Below are 15071 nucleotides of genomic sequence, written 5' to 3'. Positions count from 1 at the left end.
CTTTTAACCTTGCCTAGAAATAATTGGTATGGTAAGCATTTTTTTTATCAACTGAGCTCCAGTATTGAGAAACAGACTGCATGGGTGAGTATCCATAGAAGAGGGAGGATTGTCTGGAAATTAAGTGATCAAAATAAACATTGAACATTGGCTGTTTCAAAAATATCAGATCCCTTTGGCTTCACTGACAGTGATGGAGGGCTAAGCCCTCTGATATTCAGGTGACACCTGTGGGCCACAGCTTTGTCACTAACACTTGTGCTCTAGTTTTCTTTCCGTGTGGATAACACTACATGGAATAAAGACTTTTCCCTCACTCCTTCCCCATCCAGGCCTGCAGTGCGAGGTGGTCTGGCCATTGCTTCTGCAGGAAAGGGCAGAGATGCTACCTGGATCCTGGCTGATGGCCAGAAGAACCCAGAGCAACAGAGGCTGTGTACAGCCAAGAAACTGAGCTCCTCCAGGCACAGAAAAGTAACTGCTTAGGAAACAGCAGGCATTTTTGTTCCTATATAAGACTGTCCAGTTGTCTGTGTAAAATATAAATGTGATGGCCACCATCCAGATCTGGATCAAAAAGTGTCCGCAACAGAGACCCACTTCGCAGCAGCTGATAGCATCCCTAGAGATACCAGTGGATGAATGGGTAAGGAGAGCAACCATATCTGGAACTACAGGCAGGACACTGATGAGAAGTGGTCATAGTTACTGCCAAGTTGTATCTGCTCTGCTGTGAAAGAAGGCTTTCATCTCTACAGTTAGTGGTCAGAAAAGAAAGAGCTTCATTGCTTTTAAAGCCAGAAGCATCACCTGCTGTGGTCCCCTGTGTGAAACAGGTGGTAGATATAAGACAGCTTTTACTGTTTACTTTGAAAAACTCAATTCCTGTAAGTGGGTTATTTTGGTATGCTTTAATTTTGTAAGCAGTTTTCCATCTCAGTATTCTATGTGCATTAGCAGTCACTGATGAATGAATAAAAGTGTCTCGATTACATGCATGATGAATTGAATTCAAATGTATTTTACAAAATTTTCCCTTATGCAAGGATTGTGTGGTGGTGTTCAAATGATGGGGTTTTTAAGCCAAGTTGGAGGTTACAAAAGCCTATGAGATCTGTTAGGCCTTGGAGAAGTTCATGAACTAGGACAAATTATTGAGCTAAAAGGGCTGAGAACTTGAGGTAGAAGAGAAGTGCATTTAGGTGCATTTAGATGAGCCATTGTGTCTTTGTGGTGGGCCCTAAGAATTGAGGGTGTGGGAGAACGACCTCGACCTCATGGAGAAGGGCACAAATGTTCCAGACATACAGAGGTCATGAAGTTCTATGAGAGACTAGGAATTTGAATTATGGAGTGAGGAAAAGATGCCCATGCTCCTATTTGCTCTGTCTGTGAATTCTTTGGATGGGTTTGATTGTAGGAGAGTGCCCAAAAAATCCCTTGGTGTCAGGACCAGAAGAGATGAGAGCCTCTGAAGAGAAACACATTTCTGCTACAGAATCAGCAAACAACAGGAGAGCAGCCGGGTGGGGCATTTTGTGGACAACTGGTTCCTTTGGATTAACTACCACATAGCTAAGTGGTTCACCAAAGAGATATCTGGAGTGGCTGTTGATGTGATTGCTGGGACAAAAAATTGTCATGTTCTGTCCAGCCTGGTGGATGTGCACATGAGCAGGGATGTCCTGTTCCTGCCATGAGACATTCAGTTCAGGACTCTATTCTCATCCTTGACCCTGAGTGGTCATCGCAAGCAACTTGGATTTAGAAAGCTAAATATGACCTTTGGTTTTGTGGTCCTTCATTTCTGAGTGCACATGGCTGGACATAGTAGAAAACAGAAAATTCCGCCTGTAGATGGTCTGAAAAATGTCTAAAAAATCAGGTCCCTGTGTTTTAATACGGTACTGTGAATTTGGAAGCATCCTAAACATCAAATCATCTCTGAAATGATGGCTTTGATGGGTGAGGGTCTCAGTTGTTCTGTTTGGAGTGGACAAAAGTGGACATCTGTGAACTTCTGTAGGACTCTGAGTTCTGCACAGGAAAATGGAGATGCAGAACAGAGGCTGTTCTGCTGCAAATTCATGTTATGCTTTCGTTCCACCTAAGCCCCTGGGAACACAAGGGAGTTCACACTGTTCTGTCATGAGTCTGCGACTCAGCAAACAACAACAGCTGGACATGTTGAGGCTGATGTCAGCTTCTGGATCCTCTCCGATGACAGTCTGAGTCATTGGTCTCGATTTGATCCTGTGCAACATGTGGGTGGCATACAGGACACTCAGGATTGCAAGGTAAAATTATTCAGAGATGATCCCGATTCTGTGTCAGAGAGGACCTTCCTGCTGTGTCAAGACCCTCCTCTCTGCATGTGTGGGTGGTAACCAGTGAAAAGTTTTTTCTCAGCTCAACAATCAGATTCGTATCTTTATCAACATGTCATGTCCCAGCACCTGCTTAGCTCCTTAGATAACCCCGATCATTATAGATTTCAATCCACCTTCAGATTTGGCCCCCTGCCAACCACAGGAAGGAAAAAAGAATCGGGGATAGCACAGATTAAATGATGTACCTGAGACCCAAAAGGTCACCTTTGCTTGGGCTGGGGCCTGGACTAGAGTCTTGGACTCTGGCATACAGCTTGCTGAACTGCTTTTATGCTCCATGGTGAAGGTGGACCACACTAAAAGTGCCCACATTACAGGTGCTTGAGACTTCTTCCTGATGAGGAAGGTGCTAGGCTATTGTTTATATTTCTAAGTGCCATAACCTTGCAGTCCCTGATGTATGCCATGTATGGAATTGCAAGCTCCTCTGCTCAGCTTATATTCAGCTTTAAAGAAGAGCCTGATCTAAACTGCTTAGTGAACACACATACTACTTGCTTTTTAGTTGTGAGGTTCAAAAGAGGCCCCCAAAGCTACTCATGAAAGGGGAATGAGCTCAGGAGAGAGACGGATGGGCGCTGTGGCTCAACAGAAGTTCAGAAGACTTTGTGTAGTCTCTTTGTGCGCAGGTCTGAAGCACTCTGCTCTCCTGTTGGAAGTGCAACAGGCCAACGGCTACAGCAGGCAGTGCCAGCTGATATGTGCACAGGCTGTAAAAACATCTTTAAAGCATCTCACTCCCTGCCATTAAAAAAAAGAAAAAAATTATTCTTGTGGTCGGTAAAGAACAAGAAGAACAAGATGTGACATCTTTATCACTGGGGGAAAGTTGTTTCTCTCCTAAAGTCCTTTCACTGAAAAGCTTCCTTGTATTATTAAAAAAAAAAAAAAAAAAGGAAAAAAAAGGAAAAACATCAACAAAACACTTGGGTTTCTGCAGACTGCTTTGCCTCCACAAGTCTGAGTACCCGAGATTCAAAAAGCCCTGCATTTGAGAAGGACCCTTAGCAAGTATTTATTTACCATGTAAAATTGGTAAAAGGCTGCTTCCCCCCCCCCCCCCAGCATACATTGTGTATCAATTACTTATTCTTCTTACCTTGTCCTTTTCCCTTATATTTTATTGGGGGTGATGAAGGAGGGGGAGTTGTTGCTATTGTTGTAAGGAAGATTCTGGAATCTGTGAACACAAAGTAATAGTATTTTAAATAATGAGAAAAGATTCCACATGGAAAGCTCATCTGGCTGTGGCAGTTTGTGACTGAATGAGAGAAAAGTGCCCTAGAAGCTATTCATTAGGAATTCACTGGAAGCTCTCAAACAAGCCTGGCAGAAGCTGAAATTGAAGTGGTCTCTGACCTAATTTTCTTCTGCATGAAACATCTGCATCAAGGCACTCTTTGATGTATTCCACTTGGCTCTGTCTACAGTATTGTATCACATGGCTTCAGCGTTGCCTCAGTTTTAAAAGATATTTCCAGCCTGTAGAAGGTAATGTGATGTTACTGTTACCCAAACTAATCACTCAATGTGCTCCCGAAATAGAAACAATAGAGGTTCAGACAACGATGTCTGCTTTGCAGTCGTTGTTGCTGCCTAAGCTCACGGTTTAAAAAACCCAGATCTGTGATATTCATCTCATGTAATTCATCAACACCAGGAAGGGGAGGGAGAGGGGGGAACTGTGAGCCTTCTGTGTAATAGTATGTCAGAGGACACAATGCTTTACATGTGTGAGCTTTGCATTCTTTGCTGCTCCAGCTATACAGTTAGTTTAGCACATTAAAAACGAAAACAGGGAAATGTTGGAGGACATTATCATAAAACCTCAACAGAAGGAGCTCCTGGTTTTCATTTTGCTGTTTGTTCTCTGCTGATTGACACCCAAAGCTCACGGTGAAAGAAATGCGAACATGTTTGTGTAGATGCGTGGATGATGTGTGATGTATTTTGAATATATATCTATTTTTTCCCCCTCCTTTTCTTTTCTGCACCACAGTACACATTTCAGATCCTCTCTCAAGCTCTTCTCCAAGTGGTGTAGAAAACATAGCTGCACAAAGATAGCGCTATATAAATACACATACACTTATACATATATACACAGATAAATGCATAAATAAGAAATTATTAGGGTCACTTCTTTACTTTGAAAGAATAGGTCTTAGCCTTCTCCAGAAAGGTTTTCTGCTCAGTCTTACCTAATGGCATGCTGCTGTTTCCCCAACCTTGCTTGTATTATGTGAATAACTGTGGTGTCTTTTGTATTCCACCCCCTGAAGAAGAATCCTTTGAAATTCTAAATGACTGTGCTGCGGATTTTAATGTCTGTCTCTTAGAAATAGCCAAGCAATACCCACTCATGGAGCAAGATGCAGCAAGCCTTTTGAAAGTTATTCAGCCTGCTTCCTCAGCCTCATGAGTGTGTGCATGTGTGTATACATGTGCTGTTTAGTTCTCTGAATGTATGGCAGGAATATATTATTTCCCTGTGAATCACTTTCTCTCTCCTCCTGTCCATCTACTCCGCCCCCCAAATCTCTCCTACTCTTGTTGACATAGGAAAAAACAAAGCTAACCAGCTAGGGAGTTTGTACAGGTCTTACGGGTACAGCATGAGATGAGTTGGTAGCTTCTCAGTACGGTTCCTTGCAGAGATCAGAAAGAAAAGGCAGCCCTATTGCTACTAATTAGATGACTCTGGAGTAATCACAGCAGAAAAGCCATGGCCCAGGAGCCTCAAAGTAGCGTGCTCCCTGGGGTCCTTTTCCCAGGTTTGGGCTGAAACACATTGGGAAGGCAGAGTGGGGGGAAAGAGACTCACTCCTGTCTGACTGCACAGCTGGCAGATAGCTGTGTCCTCTCTCTGGTGCTTCTGCTTTGAGCTCACGTTTCTTTGCTTCACTGATCAGTGGAGGACTTGTATCTGGTAGCGGCGGTGTAATTAATTCCTTATACAAACAGCTGCTCCATCCCCTGTTGAGTGATGTTTCACTGTGCTAGGAGCTGTATGCACTGTGACAGCCAGCTCCAGCTCTGGAGGACTTCCTTAGGAGTGCACGGTCCTGAGGCAACTGGGGCAGGCAGGGAGAGGTGAAGGGACGCACCCAAGGTCATGCGGCCAGCAGCCAGGAAGCAAAATCCACCTCATCTTCTGACAGCCAAAGTGAGGCACTTCGTGGTGGGAACAGCCTGTCTCATCTTCTGCAGACAAGCACCAGGCCAGCCCTCAGTGCCTATTGCCAGCAATAAATCTCCTTGAACTAATTTTGTTAAGGACAAAGCCAATGCTGTGCAAAAACAAAAAGCCCCATAGCTTCTTTGCACGTCTGTTGTTTCTGGAAGGGCAGCGAGGAGCAGGGAACCCCTCTCCCACCACATTCACAGATAACAGCCCCAAAGAGTTATTTTGGAAAACATATTTAAATAAGAAAAGGCAAGGTCTCCCAGCGAGCACTGAGGTTGATTTACGCTTCTGCATGGACGTGGTTGGCTGCGGATGGTGCCTGGCAGAAGCTTATCATGTCCACTCTAAAAATAACAATCTCCAATGGGCAAGACCTGCTCTCTGAAACCCAGCCTTGGTTCTCAAACAGTGACATGACATTCAAAAGTGGCAGAAAGACTCTGTGGCAGGTCTGTGATGCTGAAGAATCCAGAAAGGTCACAGCAGCAAGGCCTTGAAGCAAGTGGCTCCTGACCAGAAAGAAGCCAGTTTGCTCCCCAAGAATGGGAAGTGCTGAGGACTAGGGTTTGCTTTCTGGTTTTTGTTTTTTTTTCCCCAAAAATTTCTCCTTTCCTCCCCCTTCTACATCCCCTGCCCCTGCCTTTTCTCGGGGTTTTATGGTGGTGTCAGACACCTGCCTGGTATGGGGGATGGTCATGCCTTCCAAGTGTTCCCCAGCCAGCCCTTGGTCCTTGTGTAAATTAAAGCCATTGTTGTTTCTCACTGGTTGTCCTGAGCCCTGGAGACCCCTGTTTTGCAGTGCAGAAAGCTCCAGTCTCTTCACCAGTGTGATGTTTCCTCTTTACCCACCCCCTTACATCTGAACCCTAGAAGACAAGCTGGGTTTTGTCTATTCATTTGGCAGATGGTTAGATTCAGATTTTACAGGAACATAATGTTAGAAATGGAGCATGTGTATGTTTGTGTGCGGTGGGGAAAGGATACCAGATAATTTTCTTCCTCTGTGGTCTTATAACTGCTAGCAGTTTCACGCAATCTCCTGTAGGTAACAGGAGTAGAAAAGCTGCCTTTTTTTCCCCCCGTTTTTTTTTTTCTCCCCCAAGTCTGTGCTGTATATACCAGCAGTGTGGTCTAGGCCAATGCTGAACATTTGTGCCTTGGACAATAGCACAGCCTGGCCTGACTATTATCAGCTGCTGTTTTCTGGTTAGCTTTCCTTTTATTCAAGTGCACAATGCAAGCCTTTATCACCCTTCAGTCATAGTGACTCTTGAGGAATACATCTGGTTTTCTCTTTCAGCAGCTCTGAAAAGGTCAGTCTGTTCATTTCTTATTCGCAGGACACCACATTTTTTTCTGAGCTGGAAAGGCAGGCCTACACCTTTTCATTCCGTCTTGTACGTAATTAGACATGGTGTCGCTCTAGAAACCTACCCTTGAAATCCTCCCGAGTAACTCTTTCAGAGACAGGGGAGACGCAACGAGCGAGCAGGCGAGCGGGGGGAGCACTTCCATCCGGTCTTAAATCTCATTGTGTGGTCACAAAAGCACTTCCCCAGCATTGCCAGCCTGCTTTTTTCCCTCTTCTCCTTCTCCTTCTCCTCCGTCTCCTGTTCCCCCCCCCCCGCCTTTTCCCTTGTATCGGGGGCTATTGCTTTATGGACACACCACACATGATAGAAGCTCTCGCATAAAGAAGTCCTCGGATTATTTGTGCAAATGGGGTTGCAATTTTTTTCCCTTGTGCGACGTCCCACATTCTTCAGGCAGGCTGTAACACAATAACAAGTGTGCCCAAGAGGATGGAGCTTGCAGCAGCTGGTGTCTGACAAATTATCCTGCTCCAGACAGGCAAATGGTGACTTGAGCTCCAGCCCTCCAAGGGATGTGTGTTTTGGTTTGTCCCTCCACACTGGGTCGGGTGGGCCAAATCCTCCTGTGTTGGAAATCAGCACAGATCCCTTGGAGCCAGAGGGTCTCACCTCTGCTGGAGGTCATTTTCCCTTCCCAGCTGCTGCTCGTGTGTTTCAGCATGAGAGGCACTAGGCAAGGCTGTCTCCCACGACGAAGCCCACCCACGACTGCCCGGGTGATGGCTACTTCTGCCACCTCCGTGCTGAGGAGGAAACGGTCTGAGAACTTGGATGGTCCTGTGCTTCTCCTGAGGAGCAACTGCCAATATCATCTGACAAGGAGAATGGGGATGATGCTTCATAAAATTAATTATTGACCAGTACGAAACAAGCTAGGAGCATCAAATTAATTTCTGCCAGGCAGACAAGCTTGGAGTTGCTGACAGTCAAGGGACATTTGGTATAAAACTGCTGGTTTATTAACTTATCCTGCCCGGACCACTAAGCTATGGGGGTATGATTCTTGAACTCTTGAAACATACCCAGGTTGCAGAGTTTCTGGTTGGTTTTCTTCCTGTATTTCAGCTTTTCCTTTTTTTTTTGCATCATTATTTCTCCCATGTGGTAGAAAGGCCTTTTGTAGGCTAAAACCAGAGAGAAAGCTATCTGATTTTCTTTGTGTCCACCCCATTTTTCCATGTGTTCATGGTGACATGGTTGCAGTCCATCAGGGCAGCTTTCCTGGGATTAAATCCTTTCCTCTATTGTCCTTTGCAAACATTACCATAGGATTTGAGTACTTGGTGCAGGAATTTTTCCCAAGCAAGGGCAATCCCTACAGCTGAAATCCCTCAACATTAAACCTGAACTAGAAATCTAGAAATCACAGTCACCAGGGTTTCTTTCCTATTAGCAATTTCTACCTCAAAGCCAGATGTGGATGTGCCTCGTGTCCCCACCACCACCACCATGCTGTGGTGCTCACAAGAAAGCCAGCAGAGTAGGTGGGGGAAAATGCAAAGTGGGAGAGCAGTATCAAAGTGGCTGATGCAGATGAGAGCAGAGACCTCCCATTTCTGCTCCAGCATTTCCAGGGAGCTGGCAGGTCTCTTCCTGCACAGCTGAGCCCAGAGACATTGCCTTGCCCCAAGGAGTTCACAGCAAAGTGGAAGGAGAAAAATGAGCTTAAAGAGGCAAATTAATTTGCTACCATACCACACTACTCCATGAGCTGTGAGACTAGGAACAGACCCTCCTCCTCCTGCAACTATTTATTGAGTCACTGGACCATATCTTCTCTAATGGACAGCCCCTCTTGTTTGCTTTGCATAGAGGATTTGATCTACTGTTCCAGTATGGCAGATGTGTTTAAACAGCCACATTTCTTATTTAAGTAAGTTTTGTATTTTAAAGCAAGGGACAGGCTAAAGACAGAGGGAATTTAGTTTCTGGTATTAGATTTCTTGATTGGTTTAGAGCTATATATACTTTTTATATATATATTTCAAATTAAAGCCTTCTGAGACTTTTTGTGATTTACAGTCCTTTAGCAGTGAATAATGGCTTTAGGACACAGAAGGAGCATTTGAAATCTTTATTAAATCATCTATATGATAGCAGCTCCTACTAATACAGTCAGACTTTGGGGTTTATCACCGTTTCTATGAAGGATCCTGATTTTCAGGGTTTTATAACAATGTGGTCTTAAAACCTGCCCACAGCTAAAATACATTTTTGGTCTTATCACAGTGGGCTTACAGTAAATTGGAATAGAAATTAGGAAAGTGCAAGAACAGTTACGTGGTTTCTGATTACTTCTTGTAGAAAGACACAAAAGTTCAGAGTCTTGGCATGCTACAAAAGATAGTGTTCCTTTCATCCCAGCATTGCTATCTGACAATTTATGTTTTTTCATGATGCTGAATTATCACCACCTTGTCTCACACAATTTGCCTGCACGTGAGATACCACAACATGGAAAGAAAGATCTGGACCCTGGCTGAAAGCCTGAGGTGTAGTCATCCTTACCATGCTCTTCTGTCCTGAATAAGGATGGAAGGTAGGTATTCCTTGAAAAGACACCTCTTTCTTTAACATCCTATAGCAGTGAATTTCATTAAGTTCTCCACAGAATATATCCATTTAATTGTTTGCTGTGTGTTATTCTTTTACAAGCACTGATTTCTATTCGTTCGTGTTTTCAGGATAAAGCAAGCCATGGTGATACCCTCTTTCAGAATACAAAACTATTACAAACCTTTTTTTTTAAGTTTTTTGAACCAGTGGAGACATCTGTCTCCAGGGCCAGCTGTAACAGAAATAACAATGAACATAATAAATGACAAGTATGAAATACACCAGTAGAAGCTGATTTAACCACTTGTTGTTAAAAGCAATAGATTATTAATGTATCTGCCTCACAATAGATTATTGATGTAATAATTTAAACCTTTATGAAAAAAACTATAATCTGTTGATGATTTTGCATTAGAATTATTTTCAGTTTGGAAGACACTGCTGTGACAAGCTTGAATGTTTTGAAAAAAGGTAGCTGTCTTTGCAGTGGTCAAAGCTGTAAGACCAAAAAGAAGCATTCCTATAAGGAGGGGTAGCTTTACTGCAGCTGTGATAGTCTCAGGACATAAGCAAGAGAAAGTTTATAGTTTCCAATTAACTCTTCTGTCAGAGATGGTCTAACAGATACGTATCTATCTGATTTGGCTCAGATAAGTTGTTTTTAGCTTTGAAGTATTTCAAACATAAAGAAAAGGTTTTAAGAGTGGAAATATTTTCTGCTTTTTCCGACTACACCTGGCTTGTCTACTTAAACATATGACCTCAACTGGCAAATGTTGTCTTCAGCAAGGTCAGTTTGATATTTCTGGAATACTGTATTCAAAAAACTTCATTTCATAGGTAATTTCCAGGTTTCATTCCAACTGGAGGTAGGTGACATCAAATCTGCTAACATTTCTTAGCAAATTTAAAGTTCCAATATTCCACCAGGTCTTCTACAAAGATGGACAAGTTTTTTCAGACATGGGCACTGTACTTCACCTGGCAACCTTAAAAAGTTGTAAGCCCTTCTGGCTTGGGAGGTGCCTGAGCAAGCCTCATTTGTGGGTGAGTATCCACAGTTATAAGCCGGAGGTGTGCACTTGCCTGCAGCACTCTCTAGGTTTCAGGGCATCCTCTTTCTGTGAGAAGCCTCGGAGAGCTTTTGAGCATCCTTGCTCCTGACATTTCTGGGAGGAAAAGGCCAGAAGTTCTCAGATGAGAAATTAGAGCTTTGTCTTTGCCTGTCTCTCTACAGTTGTGTGTCTGTGTGCATGCATATGCTGGAAAAATGCATATAAAGGTAGGTATATGCATTTACATGTGCAGTGTGTAAATAGGACAGCCACTGTCTAGCTGGGCATGCTTCATCTTTTTGAAATTTAGGCTGACTTCAAGCAGGGACGGCGAAATGCTTCCTTTGCTGGAGGCCAAACAAACCTTTTGCTCCTGCCGTTGTTGGACTACCCATTTGCACATCCCTTAGTAGAAGTCCAGAGTTATACTTTCCACCTCCTGCCTATCCCTCCCCTCAAAATAATATGTGCATGGACATATGAAATGAGGTTACAGGCCACATCCAGCCCACCAGCTGTAAATTCCACAACCTGACATGACAGCATTGTACGGCTTTTCAGTTAACTTATTTTTCTTCCCAATCTACAAATCCTGGTGAGACTGATGCTGAAGTATTTTATTTTCTTTTTTTTTCCCCTCCAGAATTATTCATGTGTTATCATTGTAAATGCTGCTGAGTTGCTAATTAAATGCTATTTAGAATTAAAGATGATTAAGACTTTTGTATGATTTTTTGTTTTAAACACGTGGGGGAAAATTGCATGACTTTAGCATTTTTTAAGTATGTTCACAATCAGATACATCTCTTCATAATTTGATTTATAGGAAATGGCAATAAAAGCATTATCTATAGAGTGCTTTTCAATAATACATTATTCCAGAAATGTGCAAAACCATCTATGTTTAGGGATATAATATGTGTCCTTTTATTGGAAATCATATACATGCTTATAAGTGTGTCCCCACTGTTGGGCCTGTCTACATGGGTTTGCTGTGCCACTTAGGTGACCAGGTGAAGTTCAAGGTGCACATATGCATGGAGTTTTAGAAAAGGTACTCAGTTTGCTCTGTCCACCAATGGCTCTAAAGTTCAATATGCCACAAAGCCCGATTATTCTGTGGGAGTGCAAAATATTAGGTCCAGTTCTGACATGTCTTAAAGTGGCTTGCACCGTCCAAATGGATGGGACAGCAGAGGTTAGACTTTGTGGTGTAACATCAACAGAAGCATGCTATATTTTGGGGCTGAACTCATGGACTCCTGTGTGCTCCAGAAGACCCTGATATCAGGACTCCAGTAGTCTTTCTAGCCCTCCTCAGCTACCATACTCAGAATTTGAATAAAGAATATCACAGTCTTTGGGTCTTTTTTTCAGAAAACCTCCAGCTCTGTAGCTGCGTGGCTAAAGATGATGAAGTGAGTCCTAGCTGTTGTGATCACAAGGGGGAGGGCTTGAAAATCCAGGATGTGAATCAAAGCAACCAATACGTTATTTCACTAGCACTGAAGGCTTGCTTCATGATGTCGTACTGCTTGGTGACAACAGTGGTGGCCTCTTCCACTCCTCTGTGTGTATCAGCCCTACACTGCATTTTGCTACTAGCTGAAATCCTAAAGCTTGTCAGGGCAAGAGATGGCTCTTGTGTACATGTGTGTGTGGTGCCTAGCAAACAGGACCCCTGCAGAGAGCTCCAGCAGCACTGTTCTGCAGATGTTATTAACAGCTTATTGTGATGAAACATAAAGGACTGATCTCAGGTCTAAGGATGGGCTCAGATCAAGTTTCTGGACTCAAACACCCGTGAAGCTCAAGGGTGTTGAAAATCCAAGCTCAACTATACATAGGGTGTTTCTCACACCTGGGAAGTCACAGGCTGATGTTGAAACATCTCTCGTACCTTGCTGGTGTTTCTACAAGGTGCAGGTGACAATTCTGAAGTCTATGAAGATGTGAGAAAGCAGTTACTGGAAACTCAGGATGTGGATTTTTGTACTTTGATGGTATAAATTAAGCACTTCTTGTTCCTTCTTTGCAGTTTCTTATGTGTTAATCCAGCCATACTCTATCAGTCTGTGAGGGGGGCTACTCACTTCCTTAGCACTCAGCATCATTTGTTTTCCTTATTCCTTGTTCCTGTCAGAGGGCAAACACTATTGCTGTCACTTAGAAAAATAGGATTTTGCCTGCTGTGCTTGAGAAATCTTCAGCACCAGGCTCATTGTATAGGTTCCAGGAACTCCTGTTGTAAGGCTGGGATTCAGCCGACTGATCTATAACTGCAAAGGTTCACTGCTTTACTGCACCAGCATAAAATGGAAATGTTGTAACATTCCCATCTGTGAAGACTTGCCAAAACAGTTTAGTGTTTCAAAAGCTGCGTACTGAACGAAGACAAGATCTCACTACAAGCTGTGGGAGCTGGGAGAGTTTATGAAGCAGAAAGTATGGGCTAAGGGAGAGATCAGACCAGTGATAGTTTACTGGCCTTGCAATTCTTTTAAGAGGCACTAATGGTAGTGGACTGCTACAGTGGAAGTAGACCCAGACTCATTTAAGGCAGTAGCATGAAATTGGTTGCAATAAAATTATGCATTAAATGTGCATTATGTTTAATAAGACTGTATTGCACTCCCAATGTTTACTCTGTGCCCATTGAGGCTGATCCAATTTTCTAAAGTTCTCCAATTGGTTCGCTATCAGGTTTTCAGCCAGAAGGTCAAATTTCACTTGCTGTTAGTACATGTCTCCATTACTTTGCTGAGGCATTTACACTCCATATTCATTACCTCTTCTTCTTCTTTTTTATCTATCTCCTGTAACTTGACTGGTCCAAAACGCTCCCTGTAGGTGGCATGTTTGACACAAATGAGATTGGTCTTTAATAGATGTCAACTCAAGAACATAGACACACGCAAACATACACTCACACAAACAAGCAAAGAGAAAGAGTGGAGAAGGCTATTTCCAGACCCACATTGGAGGTAATTTTATGTTGCTTCACTCATGGTGTGTAAGTCACCTCTGTGAAATCATGGGTTTCAGGTATGAAACTGGGAACATAAGTAGAGAGGCTGGAATATATGTTCAGAGCAGTATGTGATCATGACTATACCAAACTGGGAGCTAGATTGTTTTAATCAGAGGCAATGATAGTTTTAGTGTTCCAAAAACACATTATTTCCCAACATCTCAACAAACTCTGTCAGCACTGAGCTCAATGTGGATAACGCAGGCAAGGAACCAGCAGGCATACTTTCTTAGGTCTTTCTGTTTCTTCGTGAATGCTTTAGCAGGAAAATACAAGCCTGCTTGTATTCTGTTCTCTTCTGTTAGGAGATCATGTTGAGAGAATTCAGCGTGTCTAACAAGTTTCAGCCAATAACATAGCATTCATCACTCCAAAACGGACTGTCCCTGTTAGTAAAGCTGGCTGGGTTACCCAGGAGCCATTGTCCGGGACACTCGGTACTCTGCCTTGGCAGTGAGGTCTATGCCTAGCCTTCAGCTTGATTAGTTAGGGAAAATGCAGTGGAGGCCCTAAAAAGTCTTGCCAATGCCTCAGATAATGAAGTGTTTGAATAAGCTAGCTGCAAGGTATGTCTACCCTGCTGTCACCACTCTGTCTCCAGGCTGATGTAGATGTACCCATGTTTGCTTTAAAGCTATCTGTTGGCAGGCTGCTAGCTGTATGCACCCAAAACCTGCCTGAGGTGCTGCTGGGGAGCCCGCAGGGTGTGCTGGAGCACAGGAGCCAGCCTGAGCACAAAGCCTAAACCAATGCAGGAGCCCAAAGTCATGGCACTGCCTGCTTTTTGCAGCCTAACTGCTTCTTCAGAGGACGGCTGGGTATCAAGGAACCTCTCCACACCAGCTGAAGACCTCTCCTCCCCTGTATCTCCAGCCCTGCTAAAGTGAGGTGCTGTACAAAACACAGGGAGGCTGAGGCAGAGCACAGGGTGTCTCTGATTCACTGCATGGCCAGCCTCCTCCACCTCTTTTGTCCCTGCAGGTACAGACTGTGAGATAATTTGTGCTACCTCTGTACGGAGGGAGCCACATTTTGGTGTCACTCTTCACAGTTATCATGTGGAAGAGGCAGTCTATAGGTTCAGGGGCCCCACTTACCTCTGGGGGGAACACTGATATTCATTTTTGAGCTTACAGTGCCTTATTTTCATATGATATTGAGCATCTGACCTATTTTATAAAAGCACTTTGGGTATTGTGAGCTGGGTACCAAAACCTGTGGTCCTCCAAAGTAAAAAATCCTCAGAGAAATTTTGCTACTGACCTCTAAGTGGGAATAATGTGTTCCTTGAACACCATCTTTCATTAGACACGTGATGATCCTGACAGCACTTTTACAAGAGTTTACACGTGTGACTTTGGGCGCCTGCCCTCCCACGGTGCCATCACTTGGGACCCTGACTCCCACTGGCAGGCGGGGAGGACCAAGGGGCTGGGGAGGGGGGGGACCCGGCCCCGAGCTGCCCCAGCCCCCCCCACG

This window comes from Pygoscelis adeliae, unplaced genomic scaffold (assembly GCF_000699105.1).
Source record: "Pygoscelis adeliae isolate BGI_AS28 unplaced genomic scaffold, ASM69910v1 Scaffold311, whole genome shotgun sequence".
Taxonomy (NCBI): Eukaryota; Metazoa; Chordata; class Aves; order Sphenisciformes; family Spheniscidae; genus Pygoscelis; species Pygoscelis adeliae.
This window is presented reverse-complemented; position numbering follows the sequence as displayed.